We start from the raw sequence: 12384 nt of genomic DNA, 5'->3' as shown, positions 1-12384 counted from the left end.
AGATTAAAAAGAAAAATGTTGAGGAAGTGATAGAATCTAAGAATTCTGCTGAGGGTGATAATAAAATCAAAATGGGAGACCTTAGCTTGAACTTGGAAGGTTATTTTGAGAGCAAGGGCATGTCAATTGGTAAGGATCATGTGGTGGAAAGTAAAGACAAAAAAATTGAATCAAATGTAGGGTCTAAAGCTTTAAGGGATGATGAGGGGAAACAAAGTGTTCACTTTTCTCCTCCCAATACAAAATCTAGTGAGGAGAAAATGGACATGGACATAGAAAAGAATAATGAGGGTAATGTCCTTGTCATGAAAGAGCACAACCCGAGTAAGGAGAAGAAAGAGGAGCTTAGTGAGAAGTAGGGCACAAATACTAACATCTAGGTCAATAAATCTATCATTGATGTTGCAATTAGGACTAAAGAAGGTAGCAGGGATGAGTCTTACCATACGAAGCTATCTTTCCTTCATACTGCCAAGCTAAAAGAAAAGGCATCCCTACAAGTAGATGCATGGCTATACAAGGAAATCATGGTGCTCAAGAAAAAAGTTGTGGTCATTCAGAAAGAGTTGGACCATGAACATGCTATGAGAGCTCACAACCTCTTTACTTTAGTAATCAATTAGTAACCTGGATCCATGCATATTAGAGGTGTCTTCATCTCTTCATTCCAACTGTCGTAGTTAACTCAATTAATTTCAAACTTTCTTTTCTGAACTATGCCATAGATCTCCTTAAGTTGTTAAGATTTTCCTTCAAGGACTTGATGCTCTAATACCAATAATTATTAAGTATAGTCCACCAAGATAGTTGAGGAAGGTGGAGGGGTGAACCAGTTATGAAATTAAGTCAACTCTCAATATCCTTATTAATTCTAAAACATATAAGTAGTAGATACCATAACCATAGAAAGATAACCATACCCAATAACACCATTTTTTTATCTATGGAAACCCTTGATTAGAGTGAAAACCCTTGTGGAGATGGTACCCATAAGATGATGTACTGATATAAATGTTCTTTGTGAAAGGATGGACCCTGTTAGGAGTAAATTAAATACATTTAGTACATATGATTCATTGTTAGGAGACTTTGAATCTTTGTTAGGAGATTCCAACCCTATTAGGAGTTGAAAGGAAGATAGAAGGACCCACTGTCCAAAAAAATTCAATACTATCCCCACTGAATAATACAAGTGTACATCAACAACTATCTAACAAGAACTTATCTTTCCAAATATAGTTCCTTGTAATCTCATCATGCCTCAACTGCACTAATCACTTCTTTTATCCAAAAGATACTCATATTCAAGTTTGCACAATACATCAAATATATGTGACCACATGTCACACTCTACCTCAAGGAAATAATATCTCCTTTATACCAAGTCGTAAATATTTTTATTAAGTCAGCCTTAACGCTTTCCCAATTTACAATAATAATATAGGACCAACTTAAGATATTACATTTACATGTTACATAACAACATTACATCTTTTTCACAATTAGAAGCAATATGCCAGCTCATAGTGTTCATAGCCTCACATTCATTGATCATCTAGTAGATATGCACAATTAAGCATGAAAACTTCAACATGTCTTATAACTCTATCTAAGATCTCTTTACAAGATTCCATCTTTGTTAGGTGATACAATCCAAACATCAGTACCCACTTTCTAGAAACATTGTCTAAAAGCCGCCTTCACCAAATCCATCATAACTTTGTCGACTCTTCATATTTCAATATGGGATCTTAACTATATCATCTAGACATACTATAGATCATAATATCACGTGTCCATAAGATGATCTTCAATCCTCAAATTGTGGGAAGCCAAACTATATCTATTGCACTACCACAGTCTTCATAGAATAACTAGTATGTTGACATCGATGAAAAACTATGTCATGAATGCGACACACAAGATTTGAATTATGTTTCCAAAAATGCTAGGATACTCTCCCATACAAATATCATCAACATTAATGCTAAAAATTTCCCTATGAATATAGTGAGATTCTAATTATCTCTAAAGAAATAGACTATGTACCAATCTTTAATCATATTATTTCTTATATGAGAACTTCATGTTAGATAAATGAGAAGGGGGGTAAGTCAATTATGTCTAGTTATTTCAAAACCCCTTCAAATAATTTCAGCACCAATGGATTATCATAAACATTAACTTCAATTACTCAATGTAGTCATTCAACTTAATACTCAGCCCATTCATTCACTTTCTTACAAATTATTATCAACTTGTTCCTTACATTACCAACTAACAATAAATTTCCAATTATTGCCTAGTTATTACTGAGTTGTAGTATATTGTAAAATCATGTAAAATAACTTTCAACACAACCCCAATACTTTATTGCAAAAACCTTGTGAAGGGAAAAACCACCTAGGACCAACAACTGAAACATTTCAATCTTTTAAAGTGAGCTCTGCTATGAGAAAGCCTTGTTTTAGGTCATAAACACTTTGTTAAGGTGACCTTGTTAGAGGATTTATCTAGACCTTATCACTCCCTATACTTGAATTAAAAGAGCAGTCCAATTTGACAGATTTACAACACCACTAATCGATGTTACCATATAGGTTTTCACAGAATTTTTAGGTCCACTCTTTTCCTTTGAGATTTTTTGCTACAATGGTTAAATAGTAATAGTACAAAGTGATTTGTTAAGAATGAAAACTACCTTTGCTTGTTCAGATCTTTGTTCTTGCTCTTTCAATGTTTGATCTCATTGTTGGATCTTCTTGCACTCTATACTTTGACTTGGCTTCTTAACATCTTCCTCTCCTTTCACTGCTCAGTTCTCCTAGCTTGATAATCATCTTTCACTTTCTTGAACTTCACACTTTGATCTCTTATTAGTAACTATTGTCAATTAGGATTGCACCTTTAGCAAGATGAAATATCTATCTATCTTGTTGAAACATGGAAATTCTTTAGGGTGCTGAATTGTCCTAAAATGAGGGATGAATCTTTGGATCTAGCTGGTTCCTAAATAGTGATCACCTAAAAACTTAATTGTATGTGGGAAAAGGGATGATAAGTGAATAAAAAAAATGAATACTAAACCTAAATGAGGTGATACACCAATGATTTGTATGTAACTTTTATTGAATCAACATAAATTACCCACAATACAAATGATTCACAATACTCAAACAAGCATGCAACTACAAAAGTGTTTCTAAGCAAGGACCTATAATCTTTTTCTTTGAAAGGAAAACTTAGGCTTTACCAATTTTTTGCAGAAAAGAAAAGGACACAATGTAATGTCCCCTTCTCTACTCTAGCTTAATAGCACCTATTTGGTCTATCTTCCCATCCAAATAGACTAATGACATGTGATTTAGGATGCTAGCTAGTCATAGGATTTTAGGTTTCAATTGAGGAGATTTTAATTGGGAAATCCTAAGGGTTAAGTCACTTTATTTTACTAAGTTGAAATATAAAGGACTTTATTATTTAAAGTCACTTTAGGAGAAAATGACTTAAGTGACTAAAAGATAAAATAGTATTTTATCCTACATTGCTAAGATGTTTGTATCTCCCCATACTTCAAGGTGATATAAGGAAGCTTTTACATTGGGATTAACCAAAAATATATATTATTTTATAAATTTGAATGGTTGCTTAGATGTGACTAGATTTTCCTAAGGATGAAACCCCTTGAGGAATAGTGTGAGATTAGATGCAAACCTAGTGCCTTACAGTTTACTATCAGATTGGAGCTCGACTTGGTATTTTGAGGTTAGATAAGAAGTTGGAATTATTGAGTAATAGTAAGAGAAACTAGTTGGTGGATGGTGTAACTCTATAAGATACCAATTTGAAGTGAGTTGGGGTTCAAGCTGGCAATCATTCCCAGATTGAAAATTTTGGATGAGATTTTGGAGTAAGTGTAATCTTCTTTATCTCAATTTTGCATATTGACAATGTACTGTCCATTTAGAGTAATTCATAGGTTAGTTGGATAGACATCTCCCACATTGAGCCACTTTTACATTGTTACCCTACACATGGATATCATTCTTCAGGATTGGATACCCGGCATCATAACATGAATATTGGTGTCACTGGTGGTAATCACAACATGGGATATATACTACAATCAATAGTTGTGAGAACATGATAGATTATTGAGAAGTGATCATGGGAGGATCTTTGTGTATTGCATAGCTTAGGCATTAGCAAAAACGTTGATATTAACTCTCCTCCCTATAGCACAAACTGGCTTCCCTCAAAACATGGATAGGTAGGATAAATTCTAGTCTCAAGCGGTAGATTGGTTAGGCATCTAGAGGAAGTGACGAATTAGATGTTTACTACAGATTCAAACCTATTTTTGATACTCACCTCTATTACGCGTATGTCTATCTTCTACTCATCCTGCACTATTTATAATACATACCAAATAATAGTGTAGAGGTTGTAACCACATTCTCAGATCACATATTAAGGATCATTGATTTACTATCATGAACATAAGGTGTTATTATTAAATTCTAAATTGGTTCTTATTCATTTTTTCTTGAAGTAATGGTATCTTTGATTGGCATATCCATCTCTTAGCATTAGTTTTTAGTGAAATAGAAAGTGTTGATAATAGTAATAAGTTTTCTCAAGAAATGGGTTACATAACATCTGTTTGAAGAAGTTCTCATTAGACCAAGATCAATATTTTTTTATCCAATTGAGCAGAGATCATTACAATGGTATTAGAGCTATAGGTCCTACCATCATGTGGGATAAACATGAAATAAAATAATAGTAGGGTTTGAGGAAGAAACCTTATAATTTTAGTCACCTCCAACAAGAACAAGCAGGGTCTTCCAAACAGATTGATATTGAGGATAGTTATTCAGTGGATGAGGAATTGATTTTTAGAATAGGTGAACAAGCTAAACAGACTAAATAGGTTGATTAGATTGAACAGGTAGAACATGAAAATAACATTCAAATGGCACATAATGAACCTGAACTGGATTGAGAAGTAAGGATAATAATGTGAGCTATTAGAGATGAGAAAAATAACATAGCTAATGCACTTCAACAACTTGAAGCTAGTATACAACAATTAACCCTTGTTAATAGGAGAGCTCTGAGCCATCACCGTGGAGGTAGTAGTGTAGTAGGATCACTTTGAGCTATTAGGGCTCCCACACAAAAAATTGATAGGCCTTTGATGCTAGTTTTTAATGCAGAGGAAGAGGTAGCACCACCAGTGGCACCAAACTTACTACCTGACGATGTTATGACAATGCATGATAAGTGGGATTTTTTTCTTGATCCAATTATAAAAAATATGTCCTTTTTCCAATATCTAAATAAAAAAAGGGAGTCAGATAAACAACAACAAGATAGGAGACCTAGAGCACCAAACAGAGACTTAAAGCATGCTATGAAAAAATTATCTCTCCCTACTTTTGATGGTAGTAGTAAGACATCTGTGAGAGCTTGGATTTACAAGATAGATACTTACCTAACACTTAAACCTATGTAAGAGATAGAAGCCATCAGGTTTGATGTGATGCACTTAGAGGGGGCCAAATATGATTGGTGGCATCATGGGTTGGTTATCTAGGATCATGGTCTCATTACATCCTATCAGACCTTCAGCTCTAAGTTGATTACTCACTTTTACAAGAAAGATATTAAGGTTTGTTATAGGGATCTGGCATAGTTACAACAGGGTTGATCTCTAGATGATTTCATTGATGAGTTTCAATAGATCTCAATGATTGTCGCAAACAAGTTAGAATAGTGTAAGGTAATGTTTTTCACTAAGGGTTTATAGGATAGATATAGATGTTTGGTTAAGGTACTTAAACCAAACACTCTGGATGATGCTATTAAGATCGCACATGATCTAGAGTCACCCTCTTCGATATTACTACCCCTAAAGAAAACATATAAGGGATCCACTTTATTCCAAAAGAATAAAAGCTAGCATAAGGCTATACCTCCCAGGATGGACTTTGAGACATGAAATGAACTCAGGAGGAAGAAGTAATGCTTCACTTGTAGAGAGCCATGGAAATCGAATCATAGATGCCTTGGCAAAGGCAAGATACACTATGTAGAGTTGCTTTCAGAGGAGGAGGATGAGCAGCAGGAGGGAAACAATGTTGATGGAAATGATGAGGAGGAGAACAAGGATTGACCACCTAGAGGGAGGAAGAAAGAAGGTTCCCAGAGGTAGCCTCCTATCATAGCATCACTTAATAGGGATCCTGTTGGACACCTCTTTTGTTTGAAAGGAATTGTTAGAGGACAACGTATTATATGTCTCTTGGATATAAGTGCCTCGTATAACTTCATAAGCTCACGATGGGTTACCAAGAGGAAGTTAGAGGTTGATGACATACTTGAGTTTGAGGTTACGGTGGTAGGAGGCAAGAGATTGAGATGCGTAGAGAAGGTGTCAAGACTTCTGATTCATTTTGATGATTTCCTTCTTGAGGCAGATTTTTATGTCATGGATTTAGATGGACTAGATGCCATGTTGGGGAGATAGTGGTCATAGACCATAGGTAAATTTTTATGTGGTGGATTTAGATGGATTGAATTCCATGTTTTGGAGACAGTGATCATAGACCATAGTTAGATATACAGTTGATCACAAGAAGATGCAATTGGAGTTCTTATAGGATGGTCGACAAGTGATCCTTAAGGCTATGCCAAAGGGTGAACCCAAGTTGATTTTAGCCCATAGGATGGAGGCCACTATGAGGCACGATGATATGGAGTGGGCAACACAATATTTTATTTCCTCTAAGGCTATCTTAAAGTTAGGACAACAACTTCATATTGACTTTCAACCTATGCTTGATAAGCACAAGAGGGTTTTTGAGGACATATCTCCAGGTATTCCCCCAAATAGAGGATTTGAGCATATCATAGAGGTTGAGGAGGGTGCCAAACCCATCATTACAACACCATATCATCATCCTAGGAATTTTTAAGAGGAGATAGAAAAGATAATTAAGGAGCTTCTAGACATAGGGCACATCAAGCCTAGCTCCAGTCCCTTTGCTTCTTTAGTTGTATTGGTGAAGAAGAAGGATTAAACTCTACACATGTGTATTAATTATCATGCTCTCAACAAGAAGACCATGAAGAATAGGTACCCAATCCCTCACATTGGTGAGCAACTAGATGAGTTACATGGGGTAGTTTATTTCTCAAAGATAGATCTCAAGTCGAGGTACCATCAGATACGAGTTCATGAGAAGGATGTGCATAAGACAACCTTTTGATGTCACTATGGTCACTACAACTTCTTGGTTATGCCATTTGGACTCACTAATGCACTAGCTACATTTTAGTCATGTATGAACCACATCTTTTGTAAGTAGCTGCAAAAGAGCATATTAGTATTTTTTGATGACATATTAATTTTTAGAAGAACTTGGAGGACTGCTTGCAACATCTAGATGAGGTACTCAGTATCATGGAGGAGCACTCATTATTTGCTAAGGAATCCAAGTGTGAGTTCAGATTGATTGAGATTCTTTGTCTTGGTCATATGATTGGTGCAGATGGGGTGAAGCTACATCAAGAAAAGATTCAAGCGATCCTAGATTGACTACCACTAAGGAATATATCAGACTTGAGAGGTTTCATGGGTCTTTTCTCTTACTACAAGAGGTTCGCTAGAGGTTTCTCTCACATAGAAGCTCCCCTCACCAACCTCACATGGAAAGAGCCTTTCAGATGGATAGTTGAGGTAGAGGATACCTTTGATAGGCTCAAATAGGTGATGAGCACATGCCCAGTCTTGGCACTACCAAATATCTCTCGATCATTTATTCTTAAGTGTGATGCTTTAGGAAGTGGTATTAGTGTGGTGTTCATGTAGGATAGACATCTAATTGCTTATGAGAGTAGGAAGATCAAGAATGGTGAGAGATTGTACTTCACTTATGATAAGGAGATTTTGGCTATTATGCATGCTCTAGCCAAGTTCAGACAATACCTAATAGGGGCAAATTCACAATTAGGATAGATCACAATAGTTTGCGCTACTTCCTAGAATAGAAGGATCTTAATGAGAGACAACAAAAGTGGGTCAACAAGATTTAGGCTTATGATTTTGACATTGAGTACGTCAAAGGTAAGAACAATGTAGTTATTGATGCACTTTCCAAGAGGCCCTCAGTAGTGGAATGTTGTGCTATATATGTGATTTCAGCAGATTGGAAGTCTTAGTTGTTGGTTGAGTATTCTAAGAATACTCAAGCTTGTCAGATTATGGATGGATAGCTTCAAGACAATATGTATAAGGTAATAGATGATGTGATTTTCTATAAGGATCATATTTACCTCATACTAGGATCTAAACTCAAAAGTAAGATTATGGAAACTCTACATGATGCACAATCAGCAAGACACTCACGATTCTTCAAAACCTATAGACAAATTAGGAAAATATTCTCATGGAAGGGCCTCAAGGACAATGTCCTCCAACATATTAGGGAGTGTTAGACTTGTCAGTAGAACAAGTTAGAGCACGAGTTTCTAGCTAGGTTATTATAGCCTCTCCCCATTCTAGCACAGAAATAGGAGAGTATTTCCTTGGATTTTATTATAGGGTTGCGTAAGGTGCAGGGCAAGGATTCCATTTTGTGGTGGTGGATAGGTTAATGAAGTTCACTCACTTCTTCTCCATAGCAGTTGATTGGCTAGCCTCTTAGGTAGCTGAGTTATTCTTTTAGGAGGTTTTTTGCTTACATGGTCTTCCTTGCACCATTGTGAGCGACAAGGATAGCAAGTTCCTTAGCACTTTTTGGTAGGAAATGTTCAGATTGACCGGTATGGAGTTGACTCCTAGCACAAGTTTTCACCCCTAGACAGATGGATAGACAGAGATGGTTAACAAATGGGTGGAAGGTTATCTCCAGAGCTATGTAGCAGGATAGTAGAGAGCCTGGGTTAAGTGGTTGTATCTTAGAGAGTATTATTACAACTCCTCCTACCACATATCCATTCAGATGTCTCCATTTTGTGCTCTTTATGGAAGTGAGCCCATATCATTCATAAACTAGGCTTTGCAAGACAACAAGGTGCCGCTAGCAAGGGATTGGATATAGAATCAATAGGATATCCTTAGATCTCTTAAGGAGAACATTCTACAGGCCCAGAATCAATAGAAGATGTGTGCTAATTGCCAACAAACTGAGTGGAGTTTTGAGTTGGGGGATGAAGTTTATCTTTGCCTCCAACCATACAAACAGAGTTCCTTGAAGAAGTGTGGGTCTCAAAAGCTTCAACACAATTTTTTTGGTTCATATCACATTACTAGGAAGCTTGGCAAGGTCTCCTATGACTTGGATTTACCTGATGATAATAGAATTCATAATGTGTTCCACATTTCATGTCTTAATAAAGACATTGGCTAGTATATACTACCTTCCATAGCATTCCGCTCACTTAATGAGGAAGGGATGCTTGTATTAGTTCTAACAAAGGTGATAGAGGTTAGAGAGAGGAAACTATAGAATAGGTCCATAGAGGAATATCTAATTCACTGGAAGGATTTACCTTATTAGGATGCTACTTGGGAGAGCTAGTCAATCTTATAGCAATCGACATTGAGATTTCTTGAGGGCAAGCAATCCCAAGGAGGGCTGTAATGTCCCATTCTCCACACTAGCCTTAATGGTGCCTAGTTGGTCTATCTTCCCATCTGGATAGGCTAACGACATGTGATTTAGAATTCCAGCTAGTCACAGAATTTTAGGTTTTAGTTGAGGAGATTTTAACTAGGAAATCCTAAGGGTTAAGTCACTTTATTTTACTGAGTTGAAATATAAATGACTTAATTATTTAAAATCACTTTAGGAGAAAATGACTTAAGTAAATAAAAGACAAAATAATATTTTATCCCACATTTCTAAGATGCTTGTATCTCCCCACACTTTGAAGTGATATAAGGAAGCATTTACAATGGGATTAACAATGAATATTTATTATTTTATAAATCTGAATGGTTGCTTAGATGTGACTACATTTTCCTAAGGACAAAACACCTTGAAGAAAAATATGAGACTAGACACAAACCTGGAGCCTCACAGTTTAGTATTAGATTGGAGCTCGAGTTGGTATTTGAGTCAGGGTTCAAGTAGGCAGTCATTCCCAGAATGAAAGTTTTGGATGAGGTTTTGGAGTAAGTGTAATCTTCTTTATCTTAGTTTTACATACTAACAACATACTTTCCATTCAAAGGAATTCACTAGTTAGTTTTGATAGACATCTCCCACACTAGACCACTCCAACATGAATAATATATATATATGTCATTCTTTGAGATTGGATATCAGGTGTCATAGCATGAATAATGACATTACTGGTGGTAATCACAACATAGGATATATACTACAGTTGATAGTTGTGATAACATGGTAGATTATTGAGAAGTGATCACAGGAGGATCTTTGTGTATTGCACAACCTAGGCATTAGCAATAGCATTGATATTAACTCTCCTCCCCATAGCATGAATCAGCTTCGCTCAACACAAAGATGAGTAGGATCAAGTCCAGTCTCAGGCAGTAGACTAGTTAGGCATCTGGAGGAGGTGACGGATTGGATGTTTGTTGTGGGTTTAGACCTATTTTCAGTACTAACCTCTATTATGAGTTTTTCCATCTTCTACTCATCCTGTACTATTCATAATATATGCCAAATAATAGTGTAAAGGTTTTAACTACATTCTTAGATCATATATTAAGGATCATTGACTTGTCATGAACATAAGATGTTATTATTAAATTATAAATTAGTTCTAATTCAATTTTTCTTGAAGTACTGATATCTTTGATTGGCATATCCATCTCTTAGCATTAGTTTTCAATGAAATAGAAAGTGTTGATAACAGTAATAAGTTTTCTCAAGAAATGGGTTACATAACATCTGTTTGACAAAATTCTCGTTAGACCAAGCTCAATGTTTTTTTATCCAATTTAGCAGAGATCACTACACACAAACAAAGTCCTGCAATTACAAGTATCAAGATTCTAACATGCAATAAGGAATACAACTTGAATGAAGGATGAACACAACATAAAAGAAAAGAAACCACAATATTGAAAAAAAGAACCAATGAGAAGGAACCACTAAATCTCTATAATCAATGTTGAAAACATCTGTGCTACAAAGTGCTCCTACACTCAACTCAAAAATTTTGCAATGTACAAAAAATCTGAGCAAGAAAGAAGAGACCTCATAATTCTTAAGTCCTTGGCTAAAAAATGCAAATGGTCTTTCAAAACCTTCATCATTTTGTTGTACTAACATAGCAATAATACTATCAATGTTCCCATAGGAATATAAAGTGAAGTCTTTTGAAAAATCAAGATTCAACAATGTAAGAACAACAACTAACGCTTCTTTTATCAGCTCAAAATTACATTTACCTTCATTTTTCCAATTGGAAACCATACCTTTTCTTAACATAGTTGTTAATGGCATTAATAATTCAATAATAATTGGAATGGATCTTCTCACAAATTTAATCCTACCAAAAAAACTTTGAAGTCCCTTTTTATGAGTTGGTAATGGTAAATCAAGAATAGCACTAACTATTTCAAGTTCAATGGTAATACCTTCTTTAGAACCAATAAATCTAAGCAATTTTCCCTCATGAACAACAAACACACTTTTCTTTGGAATTAAAGAAATACCATATTTCCTGCATCTTTCGAATATCACTCTTAAGTGTTGAAACTGATTTGTTGCATTTTTAAAAAAAATAGTAATATCATCAAGATAAACAAGTACAAACTTGTATATCAAGTTTAGGAAAGCCTTATCCATTTCTTTTTGAAAGATTGCATCTACATTTGACAATCCAAATGGCATCTTCTGATAAACCATAGTTCCACATTTGGTAGTAAATGTTATTTTATATCTATCCTCTTCCTTCACCAAAATTTGGTTATAACCAAAGAAACCATACAGCAAAGAAAACCATTCTGAACCTGAAACAACTTGTAAAATTTATTCTACTAAAGGCAAAGGATATGTATCCTTCATTGCAACTCTATTTAAATCACAGAACTCAACACACAATCTAATTCATCCATTCTTTTTCGTAACTAGAACCATATTTGACATGCATGAAATATGCCTAATAAGGAATATAATATTTCTCTCAATGAGTTTATTTAATTCTTTGATCATCAAAGGTTCTAACTTTGGATTTATTGGCCTTTATTTTTGTCTAATTGGTTTTGCACCAGGTTCTAGTTCAATGTATGCTAAGAAATACTAGGATCAAACCCTTTTAAATATGAATAATTCCAAGCAATTATATCATGAAACTAATTGTACAAGTTAACAAAAGTTTGATGCTCTTCAGGATTACATA

This window comes from Cupressus sempervirens, chromosome 9 (genome assembly GCF_028749045.1).
Source record: "Cupressus sempervirens isolate cs-2001-9-10 chromosome 9, ASM2874904v1, whole genome shotgun sequence".
In the NCBI taxonomy this organism is placed as follows: Eukaryota; Viridiplantae; Streptophyta; class Pinopsida; order Cupressales; family Cupressaceae; genus Cupressus; species Cupressus sempervirens.
This window is presented reverse-complemented; position numbering follows the sequence as displayed.